This window comes from Rosa chinensis, chromosome 5, assembly GCF_002994745.2.
Source record: "Rosa chinensis cultivar Old Blush chromosome 5, RchiOBHm-V2, whole genome shotgun sequence".
In the NCBI taxonomy this organism is placed as follows: Eukaryota; Viridiplantae; Streptophyta; class Magnoliopsida; order Rosales; family Rosaceae; genus Rosa; species Rosa chinensis.
The window spans coordinates 44,397,828-44,413,975 of NC_037092.1; the positions used below are offsets into that span (position 1 = coordinate 44,397,828).

General features: G+C 38.6%; 1 pseudogene; it reads right to left on the reverse strand.

Annotated features, from left to right (window-relative positions):
• Positions 1 to 478: 478 nt before the first annotated feature.
• LOC112203911 lies at positions 479 to 5,123 on the reverse strand (annotated as a pseudogene).
• Between the last annotated feature and the right edge of the window lie 11,025 nt (positions 5,124 to 16,148).

The following is a 16,148-nucleotide window of genomic DNA, read 5'->3' on the forward strand; positions in this document are numbered from 1 at the left end:
GACATGCTTGTAAATGGGTTTCACCTGAATGAGTAATGCTTTGCACAGGCAATTTTATCATCTTTGAATTTGGAGAATATTACGAACTGGGAAGATAAAATTGTTTCAGTGACAAAAGGTGGAGTACATTCAGTCTGAGGTGTGTTTTGGGAGCTTACTCATAGATTCCAATACAGGCAGCAGTGATTTGGAGGAACCTCATAAATTGGGCAAGTATAGTATAAGAATCAATTCCTCAACAAATGGTTTTATTGAAACCTTCTCTTGTTTCTCTTGGTGAACAAAACATTAGCAGAGTTGAGGTATCAAAATATTAATGGTGTTGTAGGTTTCATTGCCATATAGCTACCCTAAGCCTTCTAAAGCCATAGAAGGCCTATTTTGCAACGATTTATAAGCACATAACCTTCAGTCTTCTACATTTATCCAATTACGTCATGGAAAATTAACAATTGGAACACCAAAAAACAATACCTACACTGTAATTGCTTTGAACCAGCAATTCTACTTTCATCAGTCAACATTGGCTTATCATCATCCAAGACTCCAAAGTCTAGTTCAATAGTCTGCTTCTGATTTTTCTCCTTTTCTGCAATAAATCGAAATTGTACGGTGAACATAAGAGCATAGAAGTAGAAACCGGAAAAAACAAGGTAAGAACCAACTAAAGAGAATTTGGTTTTCACAAACCCCATTCGAGATTCGAGTTTCCACGTAAAAGGAATACGATAGCAAACTCAGGGCCTTCTTATTTACCGGCACCAGCCGGGCTTCTATCCACAACTTGGTAAGTTTGGGCAATTTTCTTTTATGTTGGGTTATAATAAAAAGTGGTGTGGTAGTCGATAACCGAAAATTAGAGTTTTTACCCACTTCTTTTTGAGTTTTTCAGCTTTTCTCCCACTTTTCAATAATAAAAACAAATTTAGTAATGGTCCTCAAACTAACTGATTCCCATCGAACTGAACTACACAATTCTCTCTATCTATCTATCTATCTATCTATCTATCTATCTATCTCTATCACTATCTCTCTATCTATCTATCCATCCATCTATCTATTCTCTCACTCACTCACTCATGGGTGGTGTTGAGTTACCACATTTTGAATGAATACGATTAGCATTTAATTGGTTTCATTAGTAGCAAAGGGTCCCTTAGGTTAGTAAACCCCGCTTATGCCCGTCTTTGATAAGAGGGCAATGAACAGCTTACGTATGAGCATTTGTTACAAGGGGCGGAATGGTGGATAACCAATAATTGGTTTCATGCTCCACTCTAAAGTTAGCAAGGGCATCACCCACCAATTACATTTAAAAGTCGCTGGTTTAATTTTTTATTGTATATCTGTAAATGTTCTCCATTGAATTCATTCCAACCATATCTGTCTAAGTTCCAAACCAAAACTTCGGACTCACCTCACGGTTCAAGTAAAATTTCTTATCCTTGAAGAGTTCCTTACACATCATTGTATCATTATCCTCTTCATCCTCACCAGGAACATATTCAACGAGGCCCATCAATGCACCAAGTTCATTGGAAGGAAGCTGATGCTAAAGTTGGGCAAGTCTTAATTCGCACTCATCAATTTTACCGGATCCAGGCAAACTTGAAACCTGAGGATCCAACACAGAGGACCGAGAACCTGCATCAAAGTATCTTGATAGTGCATACAGTTATACAAGGTCAATGAGAAAAAAAAAATTATATTCATTCTTCATTGAAACACGCACAACATTGCTAATAACTCTGAAAATGTAAGGAGTTTTTGTAGCTTTTAAGAAATGAGTCAAAATACATACCTGCTGCAAAAGCTTCCAATCGAGGATCAAGAATCGGTGGATACTTCACATTTACAGAACGATATAAATGACAATTCACAAAAGCAAGAAGAGCCTGCAACATATGGGGAGCGGAACTTTAACTATGATATAGTAAGTGAAAGACGAAGCTTGGATTTGAAAAGTAGGAGAGATGGAGTTGAAGAAAAAAATAGAACATAACGGTAAAAATGTAACCTCAAAAAGTTGAGCATGATATTGAAGTCAACATCATCAGTCAAAACTTGCTGCAAAGGGTGAGGAGTCAACCATGTGATCAATTGCCCCTTTACCTCGGCCTGAACATACAAACAACACAACCATATAAATCCTATCCATATCACAATATGCAAGGTTAAAGAATTAAAGAAACAGTACTGCACCTGATAATATATGCCTTTAACAGATACAAAGACTTTGCGCAATTTATGAGTCCGAGATATGAAAGCTTGCCATTCATGGCTCATCCTAGAAAGAAAGCAATACCAGGATTAAGATAAGATATCTAAACATCACATCATTATTTGGAAGAATTCAAGCACCTACCTCCGACAGTTATGGATGCGTTTCACGTCAATTCTATCCTCTATAGCAGGTAAGGCCGCAAAGAGGTGAACCATTGTGAGACAATCATCCAAATCTCTCAATGCATCAATGAACTTTGGATACCTGCATTTTACAAAGTAGTACACATCCTCAGAAACTCATCAGCTTCAACAACAGACACGTAACCAGAATTTACAACAAGACAAAGTTAAACAAACCTCTGCAGAATGACTTTATCTAATTTGTAAGTGGGTCTTCTCTGCCTGAGAATAATAGCACGGTCCCTGTTCTTCTTCGCCTCGGCTTTCTTTACTTTCTTTTCATATGCCCTGATGTCCCTCATCTTGCCGAGCAGCGGTTCGTGTTGAATGAATGAAACATCCTTCAAGTGATAATACGTATGGTGATTTCCCTTCACCTTTTTCTTCGGCTCCCGAGGGAATATACCCTTCAGAATGCATAGTTTCCTACAATTTCCATAACCATTAAAATGAACAACTCTTCTTTCTAAGCAAAACAAGTATCAAACTAAAGCACAAGAAATCGAAATACCTGAAGAGGGGAAGATTGACTTGGAGTTGCTTGACGGCTTGGGACCTGGTGACGAACCTGGCGGCGTTTCCTTCCTTCTTCTTGCCCTGTGAAAAATACGAAGGAAATTAAAGGGGGAAGAGTTGGAAGGTGTTGATATTACGTACTGTTAGCTTTGATTTGAATGTCGAAGTAGAAGACGAGGAGGTGTTTGGAACTTACGGCAGGCCTGTAATGCTTCTTCTTCACCGTGGTTGAGGCAGAGAGTTACAGAGACTCTGAGAGAGGGGGGCTGAAGAAGACGGACTCTAAGCAATATAGGTTAGGGTTTACGAGGAGGAAGAGAAAAAATAATAGTTTGGGCCTCGGGTCGGTTTACGGGTCGACCTAATAAGTTTGGGTTGGAGAGAGGGGACGAGGGTGGAATTAGGAGTGGCCAAGAGCCCAAGAGTTTGGAAATATGAAAAACATAAGGAATTCTGAAGAGATATCAATAGAGTGAATTCCGAAGAGGTTGTGAGTTTTTTTTAATTTTTTTTATTAGATAAATAACTCAAATAGTACCGGGCGTAACAACCTTAATTCTTTTCTTTCTTTTTTTTGGTTGTGAAGGACTATTTTTTTTTTTTTTGAGAAAAAGAGATAACTTCATTCAATTATCCATGGCCAGAAGACTCGTACATCCAATACTGTCTTACACCAAAATCATAAATGGTCTAAGCTACCAGACAAAGGACATGTGACCTTCACTGTTAACACATTCGCTCACTTATTGAGTCTAACCACAAGAAAGAAATCCTCCCTACCAACTTCCATTAAATAGGAACCTAGTCGTTTAGAGACCTCAATTGGTGTACAACTAGAGAAACTAAGATGCAAGTAGTAGAAGATTAAACTTCTAGTAATAGGCAAAGAAATCTGGAAAGCCTAAAGCTTTCCTTTGCCCTTGTCGCTAGGCTGGGAACTGTTCTAATGCTAGTATGATAAGTGATCTTCAGAGGAGTACCACCAAGCTTCTTATTGACACTGAGCTTTATTCTTGCTTCCAAGAGGCCTACCAGACTTCTTTTTCAGGGTGACCAAAGTAATGTCACTATCCTCTTCAATGAGGCTAAGTGCCTCCGCCTGCAGTGTAGGAATCTTGCCACCCAAGATTGTTTTAAATTTCTTGGGAGAAGGATGGTTATCACCACTCCGCTCTCGTTTCTTGGAAACCAAATCAATCTGCTTCTGCTGCATACCTGGAGGGACAACAAGATCACAAGAAACATCCATAGCAGGTTCCTCACATGTGGCCCCGGTACTCTCCAACTTGTGCTCCAATTGACTACCCGCAACCGTAGGACTGATTGCAGTTGGAACCGGATCAGTGGGAGAAGGAGGATCAGATTTCTGACGCTCCACTAGGCAAAAAGCTGGCCGCTTCTTCTTTGGGATGACCGGGGAAGGAGAGAGAAGGCCTCCCTTGCTCTTAGCAGAAAAAGCAAAAGAACTCCCTGAGGTCGAAGCTCCTGGAAAGTGAAGAACCCTAGGAGGAGGGTTGACTGCAGTTGGCTCCTTACAGGCAATTCTGGCATGTGTGACGAAACCACACTGAGAGCATCTCCCCCGCAGATGCTCGAACTGGAATTGCAACACAGGTTCAACTCCGGTATCGAGAAAGACTCTTCTTTCAAGCAGGATCGGTTTGGATGTGTCATGGATGAACAAAACCCTAATCACCCCCTTCTTAAACTCGTTCTTGTCATAGTCCAAGAATCCGCCGAACAGATTGCCAATCAACGTGAGATTCTCGGGTTCTTCATACAGAGGAGGTATGCCAGAAACCTTAGCCCAGATCCGAAGATGCTTAAACGGAATCTCATGCAATGGCTTAACACCATAATATTCTGCAAAACAAACAGGGGCACGATCAAAACACCATAGTCCCCCCCCCCCTCCGAAGAATTTTATTACGATCACGTGCAAAAGCAAAAGAGAACAAGAACAAATCACCAGCCCGTTCCTGAATCCGAAACTCCTTATCCACCATCCAGGTTCGATTGAAGTGAGACATGAATGCCTTTGGGTCGATAGCTTTTCGGGTCAAAGGCTTGCCAATGAGAAAAGATTGGGAGGACTTGCGTACAGGACCTCCACCAATCTTCCCCAGATCTGGGGCACGACCCCCTTCAGCAAGAGCAAGCGAGGCTGCAAAGCTCGCTGTTACCACATCAATGGAGGCCATAGTCAATGAGAAAGTAGACGAGAAGAGAAGGGGACGAAGCAATTGTTGAGGGAGGCAAGGAGGCCGTAGACAAACTAGGGTTGAGAGAAAAACTTTCCTAGGGTTGTGTTTAGAAGCATGGATGTTAAAGGCTCGTTGATTTGACTTTTTAGAGTGCATATATCTTTGATGTGAAGGACTATTTTCTTACTCAAAAAGATATTTAGATATTACGGGGTGGAATGCGACATAATAGGACTAACAAATTAAGAGAATAAATACATAGATAATTACCACAAGATACAAAAGCTGGAGACCAAGACCCGTGCGCAAGGGCCTGTATTTATGAATTCCACGAGGCCTGATAACTGAATTAGGCTGAGTTTGGCCCCGAGGTTAGTGCAGCTTAAGCTGCTTATTCCATAATTTAAGTTGGATAGGTGTTTGGTAAGACCAGATGTTGTGGATTATAACTTAATCTCCCACTTCCCAATGCTATAATCTACAAGTTGCAAAAGTGATGCTTCTGATTTCAGAATCTGAGACTATTTATTGGCTTTACCTATATTGCCCTCATCTAATTTGTTATATTACCTGATATCATTAGTTTTTACACGCTCTCAACTCACAAACTTCATTCTAGACTTTCAGAAAACTGATCGACGTCAAACAGAGCTCTCGTTTCTCTCCATCTACATATCTGCAACAAATCACTCATTACAATCTTATTTGGTAAGGCTATATGGTTATTGGAATTCATATGTGTGAAAAGTCAGTAGCTTGAATTGGGAATGCATGTTTCTGGCTTTTTGATTTGGGGTTCTGTCTCTGATTCTTGTTTATCTTCTGTAGTATTTTGGGTTTCATCATCCTATCTAGTTTATTGTCTACATGATGAATAAATTATTACGGGTTCTCCAAATTTAGATTAGGGTTTTAGATTAAAGCTTTGAAAACAGAGATTTTGTTTAGAAGTTTTGATGAAAACAATGATCACACAGGTAACTGATTCGAAGAAGAGGGACTACTCTATTGCAATTAGAAGAAGGTTGTATCTACTTCCTTATAACCTAGCAAAGGTAAGTACGATCTGCATGTTGTTAATTGCGTTTGCTGAATCTCTTCTAATACTTTGAAATATGGGTTTAATGTTTGTGGATTCATGATCATATTGACTCTTCCTGTGTGTTTAGAGAACAATTTATACATCACACTAGAATTATGTTAACACCCGACTATCATAAATTGCTTTAGCTTTTAGAGATCAACAGAAATATTATAGTAAATAGATTGGATATTGATATTGTTGGAAGTAGACTAGCAGAAATTTGATATTTTAAATAAATTAGATCTTTTTTTTTTTTTGTCTGAATAAATTAGATTAGATATTGATATCGTTGGAAGTAGACTAGCAATGGTACTAAATTATAATAACATGGTAGAAACTATGCAATGAGAATGTGTCCTCAAATTTGATTATAGTGGTATCAAGTTTGGGGCAGAGCATGACTCCTATTTTTGGTGGGAAGTCATACTTGGATATGTGGTTGAATCTTACAGGAAGTATTTGAGTGCCTTTGTTTTGATGGACATTGCTTAGTTATGTGTGAAGCAAATGTGGATGCAAAATTAACAATGAAACATTATATGGCAGCAAGTAGGGCAGCAAGTAGCATACTAAAGTAAAGATTCTATCTTTGCTGTGTAAAGATTACAAAACAATCTTTGCATTCCCAATTATATATATATATATATATATATATATATATATAGCAGCAAGTAGCATATAAGAAACTCAGAAGTGGACATAATAGTAACAGATGAACAAGTAAAAAGAACTCTGCACAAATAAGCATCTTAGCAAAATATTTAAACTATGAGAACATTATAGGCAACCCCTTGCTGTTCTGCTCTTGTTTTTTTCCATGGTTATTGGCCTTTGTTTTTCTTTGTGCTTTCCATCTTCTTAGGTGACATGAGGGACCTTCGATTACCTATTTGTAATAAATTTTGGAATGATGATTTAAACACAGATGGCAAACAAGAGTGGAATACAGGAAAAAGGAAAGGCTACTTGGACTGATCATAATGTAGATGTCTTTTGTGACCTTTGTATCAAGGAGATTGAGAAAGGAAGTCGTCCAGGTACTCACCTCACACCAAAAGGTTATGAAAATTTGGGCATTAACTTCGCTAAAGAGACGGGACTTCAATATACTAAATCTCAATTCAAAAATAAGTTGGATTTATTAAGAGATCAATGGAAATTGTGGAAAGAACTAATTAGGAAGGAGACTGGTTTGGGGTGGAACCCCAAACTGAAAACTGTAGATGCACCTGATGAATGGTGGTGTAGTAAAATTCAGGTTTGTAATCTTCTAATTAGTTTTTAATGTGGCATTTTGTTAATTTACAATGAACTTATTTCAACAGTCATCTTTTTTAAAATGTAGGACAATCCTGAATATGCCAAATTGCGTAAAAAGGGAATTAACCATGAATTGGAAGAGAAACTATATATGATGTTCCAGCAAGTTACTACAAGTGGTGTTCATGCTTGGGCACCATCATCTGGTGTACTTCCACCTGATGATATAGAAGTTAACAATGTTGCAGTTCCATTATATAGCGATGATGATTTGGCATGTCCCATTGAAGTCATTGCCAGTTCTTTAGGTAAGAGGAAAAGGACACAAACAAAACAAGTTAATGCAGGTACTGAGAAAAATAATAAAGCCAAAGGTATAGGATCAAGAAAGATTGGAGGTGCAGCTAAGTTAGCAATACAAATTTATCGGATGGTGGAATCAATTCAAACTAGGAGCACCATGACTTCAGTAATGAATAAAGGTGTGTTGGGACCTTCTATTGCTGAAGTGATGAAATCAGTTTCATCTTTACCCGGGGCAGAGCCAGGTAGTCTTTTGTGGTTTTTTGCAACTCAATTGTTTCTCAGTCAAGAAAAGAGAGAGATGTTTGTCACCATAGAAGATACAGATATCAAGATTCAGTGGCTTTATTATGAAATGGGAACTGGTGGAAAATAATAGGACTAAGAAGATACTAGGAAGAAGCTAGCTATTTTGATTTTGAAACTGGTTTACTTGTGAAGCTTGGACAAGTACCATGTTCTGCTAGTATTTGGATAAACTATTGTATATATGTTCTATTCTCAGTTGGATATTTAACTTGGAATGTTACTTTGCACTGGTAATCATATTTGGTTGATGAACTTTTCTGGTTTTACTTCTCATTTGTTAATTAATTCTCATTTATATCTGGTTTGTTTATCCTTGATTGTATTAAGATAAATTGAATGTATGAAATGATGAATTGCAGGTTTACTTGATTGTTTTCAGAATATGGACATTATAGATGAGGAGGAGTTTTACTTCTACCAAGATGTATGTTTGTTGCTATGCACAGTTGAATATTACCACGACACATATCTTGTTAAAACTCCATGCATGAATTCTGACCAAACAGGAAATAGATGGATAATGGAATTACTAGCAGGACATGAAAGTCGTTGTTATAGAATGTTTAGGATGGAAAAACATGTTTTTCTCAGATTATGTAATGATTTACTAGATAACTATGGCTTGACTGGTTCAAAGAACATATGTGCTGCTGAGATAGTGGGAATGTTCGTGCACATGTTAGGACATGGTGTTGGGAATAGGTTAGCCCAAGAACGATTCCAACGTTCTGGAGAGACTGTGAGTAGATACTTTAGTATTGTCCTAGACAGTATATGTTAAATGGCTATTGATGTTATAAAGCCGCCGGATCCTAAGTTCAATGAAATTCCTGAGGAAATATCAAGAGATACAAGATATATGCCTCATTTTAAGGTAAATTTAATTTATTTTTTTTTGCTGTTATTTATTGCAGATCTTGATTTTGTTGATGGCATTTAGTCATTTTAATCCCATATTATTTGCAGAATTGTATAGGGGCTATTGATGGTGTACATGTGTATGCCTCAATACCTCCTCGAGATCAAATACCATATATTGGAAGGAAAGGCATACCGACTCAAAATATAATGGCGGTGTGTAATTTTTACATGCAATTCACTTTTGCATGTGCCAGGTGGGAAGGAACTGCACATGATACAAGGATATTTCTCTCATCTATAAGGAATGATGCTTTGAAGTTTCCTAAGCCTCCCAATGGTAATGATTGAAATTATGCAATTTCCAAACTGAAAAACAAGAAATTGTTAAAGTAAAATTGAGATTGGAATTGGTCTACTCATTTCATTTCATAGCCCCTTTATATATGGAGAGAATTATAACGGAAATATCAATTACAATGATGATATTAACTAATGATTGGTCCTTGATACATGCTGATTGATGGTGATGGCTAATTACTTGATTCCCTCTCTGTTAATCACTTTGACGAAGGCACATAATGTGTTTTTTCTTTAACACTCCCCCTTGTGCCAAGTTAAAGATGAAATGGTGCATGAGTTGTTGCCTCACTAAAAACCTTGCCAAGTAATAATAAAAACCCTGTGGGACAAAAAAACACACCTTGGTCGAAGGAAAAAAGCACAACGCACCTTTTACATTTGAGGATGACATGTGTGTGTTAGACTCCCCCTAATGTCTACACCTCCCCCTGATCCTTACATTAATCAAGGGAGCTTGGAAAGTCTTCACATTCCTATGCTTTTCACATGTTTCTCAAATATGGCCTTAGGCAATGATTTGGTGAACAAATCTGCCACATTCTCCTTAGACCTTACTTGATTCACTTGAATCTTGAGGAGGGTCTGTTGTTACTGATTGTAGAAAAACTTTAGTGATATGTGTTTTGTATTATCACCCTTGATATGCCCTAGCTTCATCTGTTCGATGCAAACATTATCTTTATTAATGCAAGTAGGCTCTTCAGTGGTAGAACTCAAACCACTAATCCCTCGAATATGTGTGATGATAGCCCTTAACCATACACACTCATGAACCGCCTCATGTAGAGTAATGATCTCTGAGTGGTTCGAGGAGGTAGCCACAAGGGTTTGCTTAGTTGATCTCCAAGATATCGTCGTGTTCCCACTGATAAATACATAACCAGTTTGGGAACGACCTTGATGTGGGTCAGAGAGATACCCAGTATCAGCAAAACCAACCAAAACGTCATTTGGCGTTTCGGTGTAGGGAGTGGCGCTTTCGCCATCAACATTTTCTTTAGGGATTGCAGTTCCATCTGCGGTCCTTCTTGTCTCTCTGTAGGGAAAGAACAGTCCCAAGTCAATGGTTCTTTTTAGGTATCAAAATGTTCTTGATACCATTCCAGTGACACTGCGTTGGCGACGAGCTAAATCTAGCTAACAAGTTCACTAAGAATGCAATGTCTGGTCGAGTATATTAGGCTAGGTACAATAATGCGCCTATTGCACTTAGATAGGGAATTTCAGCTCCCAACACCTCTTCGTCATCTTCCTTTGGACGAAATGGATCTTTCCTTGCATCCAAGCTTCGACAGATCATGGGAGTGCTAGTAGAATGCGTTTTGTCCATGTTATATCACCTGACTTTTGGACATACGTAGACTGGTGGATTAGTATTCCACAAACTTGGTGTTCTAGTTCAAGGCCTAGATAGAATAGAGTTTTCCCAAGATCCTTCATTTCAAATTCAAATTTCAAGTAGCTCGCGGTTTCTCTTATTTCATCAAGAGTACCTATTATGTTCATATCATCGACCTATACAGCTACAATTGCAAATCCGGAACTTGTTTTCTTTATGAATACGCAGGGGCATACTTCATCGTTCTTATATCCTTTCCCAATCAAGTAGTCACTTAGACGGGTATACCACATCCGCCCGGATTGTTTCATTCCGTAAAGTGAGCGTTTCAACTTAATTGCAAACGCACTCCGTGGTTTAGAGTCACTTGACTTGGGTAATGTAAGGCCATCAAGCACTTGCATATATATCTCTGAATCTAGATCTCCATAGAGATATGTAGTAACCACATCCATGAGCTGCATTTCCAGTCATTCAGAAATTACTAAGCTAACTAAGTAGCGAAACGTTATAACGTCTATTACGGGAGAGTATGTCTCCTCGTAGTCAATTCCAGGGCGTTGTGAGAAGCCTTGCACCACAAGGTGAGCCTTGTACCTTAGGACTTCATTCTTCTCATTACGCTTTCTGACAAAGACCCATTTATGTCCTACAGGCTTTACACTTGGTGGGGTTAGCACTACCGGACCAAATACTTGTCTCTTTATCAGAGAATCTAATTCTGCTTGGATTGTTTCTTTCCATTTAGGCCAATCTGCTCTTTGTTGACATTTTGCAACAGAGCGTGATTCGATATCATCATGCTCTATGATTCCTTGAGCAACAGTATATATCATCAATGTGTATGGAAGATCTTTCTATCAACTCATACGCACTCTCATAATCCTTTGAGATTTCTTTGTTCTCTGGAATCATTTTAAACATCGGAGCGTCCTCCAGTATTGATTCATGGACATAACTATAATCAGAGACAATCTCATGAGAGGGATTCTATACATTGATGATTGGTTTGTGCCCTCTTCTTCCTTGGGTGAGTGTCAATCGAACCAAGTGGCCTCCCCCTCTTCCTTGGGGAGCCACGGCCTCAACCACACCTCCACTAAGTGCGGTTGCAGTGCCTCTATATGTGGCACCGTGCCCCTTGTTGGGGACTTCTAACCTTGCAGGCACATTTGCAGCTGGTATATGTGATCTCGTCACTTTTACGATATCAGTAAACGCATCAGGCATCAAATCTGCTACATTCTGAAGATCGATTATTCTTTTCACTTCACTTTCACTTTGTGAAGTGCGGGGATCAAAATGAGACAGAGTGGGGACAAACCACAACAATTCCTGTCGTTCCCTTGGAAAATCCTTTTTCCTATCCCCCCATAACGACGGGAAGACTGTCTCATCAAAGTGACAATCCGCAAATCTAGCGGTAAAGAGATCGCCTGTCAAGGGTTTCCAAACAGCGGATAATTGTTGGGGATTCATATCCAACATAAATACTTAATCGTCTCTGAGGACCCATTTTGGTGCGCTGTGGGGGCGCAATAGGCACATATACTGCTCATATTCAGTTATGCGTAAGTGTGAAATGTCAGGCTCATATCCAGTTACCAACTGGTACGCAGAAAATGGTTGGCTAGCTGTGGGTCTGAAACGAATAAGTAAAGTTGCATGCAATATTGCATAACCCCATGCAGATATAGGCAGGTGGGTGCGCATAACCAATGCCCTAGCCACCATCTGTAGCCTTTTGATGGTGGCTTTTTTGAGACCATTTTGTGTATGCACATGGGGTACATGATGCTCTACATCGATCCCGATAGACATGCAATAATCATCAAATACTTTTGATGTAAACTCTCCAGCGTTATCAAGCCTTATAGACTTGATAGGGTGATCAGGGTGGTGAGCCCTTAAATGTATAATCTGTGCTAGGAGTTTTGCAGCATTTCTTGTGGACAATAAAGCAACATGTGACCAGTGTGTCGAAGCATCCACCAGAACCATAAAGTACTTGAATGGTCCGCATTCTGGATGGATAGGTCCACATATATCTCTTTGTATTCTTTGTAAGAATGGAATGTTTTGTTTTGTATCTTTAGCATAGGAAGGTCTTGATCCTGTTTTTGCTAAAGAGCAGGCTTTACAAAACGAGTGATTTGCCTTTGAAATAGTCAATGAGGCATAATGGGAGGGTGGTAGTGCTTCTGGTACTTCAGAAGGCAATGACTGCATTTGAGCAGTACTAGGACCGACACCTTGCAGTGTGACGGATTTTTGTCCCATTTTATTTTTCACTCGAAAGAAGGGATGTCCATATGAGTTCTTTAAAATACGGATCATCATGTCAAGACCGGGGTGCCCTAAGAGGTCATGCCAAAGCCTGTATGAGTTAGTGTCCCACATTTCATTGTTGGTGACAGCATAGGATTCAATGATCTGAATCGTAGTTTGGTATAGTCCACTAGATCGACTCATAAGTTTCTCTAAAATGCGTTTCCTTTCACATTTATTAGAGGTAATATAAATGTATTCAAGTCCATTCTCACAGTATGTTTTTACATGATAACCGTTGGCACGAATATCTTTAAAACTTTAACAGGGTTCGATTAGCTCTTGGTGCATATAGAGCGTCTGTGACTTTAAATATATCTCATATTCTTTAGAGTATTTCTATTTTAGTAGAATGATAATCTTTTCATTCTAATAATTTTTTCTCTAGATGTATTGCTTTACATCTTTATAGTGCAATTTCGAACCATGTAAATATGTGTAGTAAATAAATTTGAATAAATTCAGTGCTTCAGAATAAAATTCAAAATTTATTAATAAGTCAACGATAATCAAACCAAGGTCTTTGTTCAGAAATCTAATTCATCAAACCATTCTTTAAGACCAAATAATAGTCTAATTAAAAAGGGCTAAATACTAGTTAGTACCTTGTGGTTTAGGTCCAAAATCAATTCAGTCTCTGGACTTCTAATTTCATCAAAAACACCCCTGCACTTTCAATTTTGATCTAATAGATCCAATTCGTTAATATTCTATTATGGGTTCAAGTTATAGTTGGATTATTTATTGAAAAACTATTTATTTTTAATAGTAGGACTCACTCCTAAATTGACTATGCAGACCACCTCGACACCACATCATAAAACATAGGCCATATATGAGCTACGTTAACAAATTAAATAACTCAATTGTCAGAAAACTAACAAATTGGACCTATTAGATCAAAATTGAAAGTGCAGGGGTGTTTTTGATGAAATTAGAAGTTCAGGGACTGAATTGATTTTGGACCTAAACCATAGGGTAGTAATTTGTATTTAGCCCAATTAAAAATGAGGCATTATGCCTTCACATCTGTCTTTGAAAAATAAATAGAGAAAGCAGATCGGTCAAAATCTAGTCCATTCATTGACTGAGCAAGTTCCTTGTTGCCATTGAAGTCTGCAATTGTGAGGTTGACATCTGGGTCATGGCCTCCTTCTTCCATATAGTGAGTCTCTTGTTCTTTAGACTCCCTATACCTCTTGTAGGTGGCTGCAACTATGTTGCTTGCTTGGCAGTTCTTGTACCAATGCCTAATGACTCCACACCTATAGCATGGTTTATTGCTTACTCTTTCCTGTTTGACTGAAGGGTTCTTAGGTGCCCTTTGCACCTTGTTTCCATGACCACTAAACCCCTTTACATTGGAGTTCTTTCCACCTTTCATTTTTTCATAATTAGCCTCGAGAATTTTCTTTGTCCCAGTGGGCCTGACATTGTTGTTCAAGAGAACCTCATTATGCCTCTCAGCCACTTGCAGAAGGTTGATTAGCTTATTGAAGATAGTGATTCTTTTGTTGTTATACTCCAACATATACTGGTTCGCTAATATAAATGCTGAAGTAGGAAAAATGGAAAGAGTCATTTGGATCATATCATTTTCTGTGAGTTTCCTTCCACAGAAATTGGGACTTGCCTTGAGGCTCAACATGTCTTTGTTGATGTCATTTACCCTTTTGTAGTCAAGTAAGCGAATTTCATTCCACTGAACGGTCAGTTCTGGGAGTAAAGTTTCATGAATATTCCCAAAACGTCCCTTAAGGGCATTCCACAATTCTTTGGGTGTCTTCAGCTGTAGGTATTCCCAGCGTAGGCTAGTATCAATATGCCGCCTCAGAAATATTAAGGCATTTGCTTTCACCTTATTAGATAGTTCATCATCTTTGGGGTCGGTAATGGTGGCAGTGTAGTCTTTTGCCACAAAGGCAGTTTCTACATCGGAAACCCAACAGTGGTACTCAAGTCCGTATGAGTCCAAAATGTCAAATTCAGGTCGAGTTGGATCAGCCATCTACATAAACAAGAGGGAAGATATAAATTACGTAGTCATAAAGACATCTACGCAAATTATTTTCCAAAAATGTGAATTATATTTCAAGACCAAGATTCGTAATGGTCACATTTTTTTTGATGCTATGTGAAAATACTTTATCACGGTAATGTTGTGTGTATAATGCGCATGAATTTTCATTATCATGGCAAAACGGAATTTATATGTTGCATTCTAAAATTAAGCATAACACATGTAATAATAAATAAAACATAGCATAAAAATAAAGTACATGGCATGCTCAAAATATATTATCATAACAGAATAAAATATAAATCATGCTTAAAGATAGTAAACATAAATAAAATTCACATGCTGTAGATTCCATGAATATATATAACATATAAAATAAGCAGTAATATAGCATGCTCAAATTTCGACGAATACTAAAACGTATATAAAATAATAAGGCATGCTTTAAAAATAAAAATAAATCAATATTATCTAACTAAACATGCTCAAAAGTTCTAATTATAAACAATTAAATATAAATATACTATATTATGAAAATAAATAAAAGAGAACATACTTGGTTTCGAGAAAATAAAACAATCCTGACGCACGCGCGTGTTGATGCAGGCATGCGTAGCAATGTTTTTAAGCTTGAGAAAAAACTGGGCTGCTTCCTCTTGCAGGGGCCACAAAATCTTGTTGTTTTTTTCTTTGCTTTTTTTTTTTTCTGTTATTTTTCTTGGCTGGGCCGCAGAGGCTTGCTTTTTGTTTCTTTCGGGCCGGATCTTTACTTTGGCCAGGGTCAAGTTTTTTTTTTTTTGTCTGGGCCGCAGGGCTATCTTTGTCCTTTTGGGCTGGCTCTTTACTTTGGGCCGGATCACCACTATTTGCTTGTTTTTTTTTTTTTTTCCTGCTCTTTTCTCTCTCTCTCTCTCTCTCTCTCTCTCTCTCTCTCTCTCTCTCTCTCTCTCTCTCTCTCTCTCTCTCTCTCTCTTTCGCGTCTTCTTCTGGGTGCAGCAGCAGGTGAACGGTGATTGGGGCTGCTGAGATCTGGGCCGAGGCTGGAGGGGTGATCGAACCGCGGGGCCGAGGCTGGAGGGAGCGCGCTGGGCAGAGGCAGCAGCGACGAGATCGAGATCGAGGCTGTGCAGGCGCGGGTGGGCGGGGCTATGCGTCTGA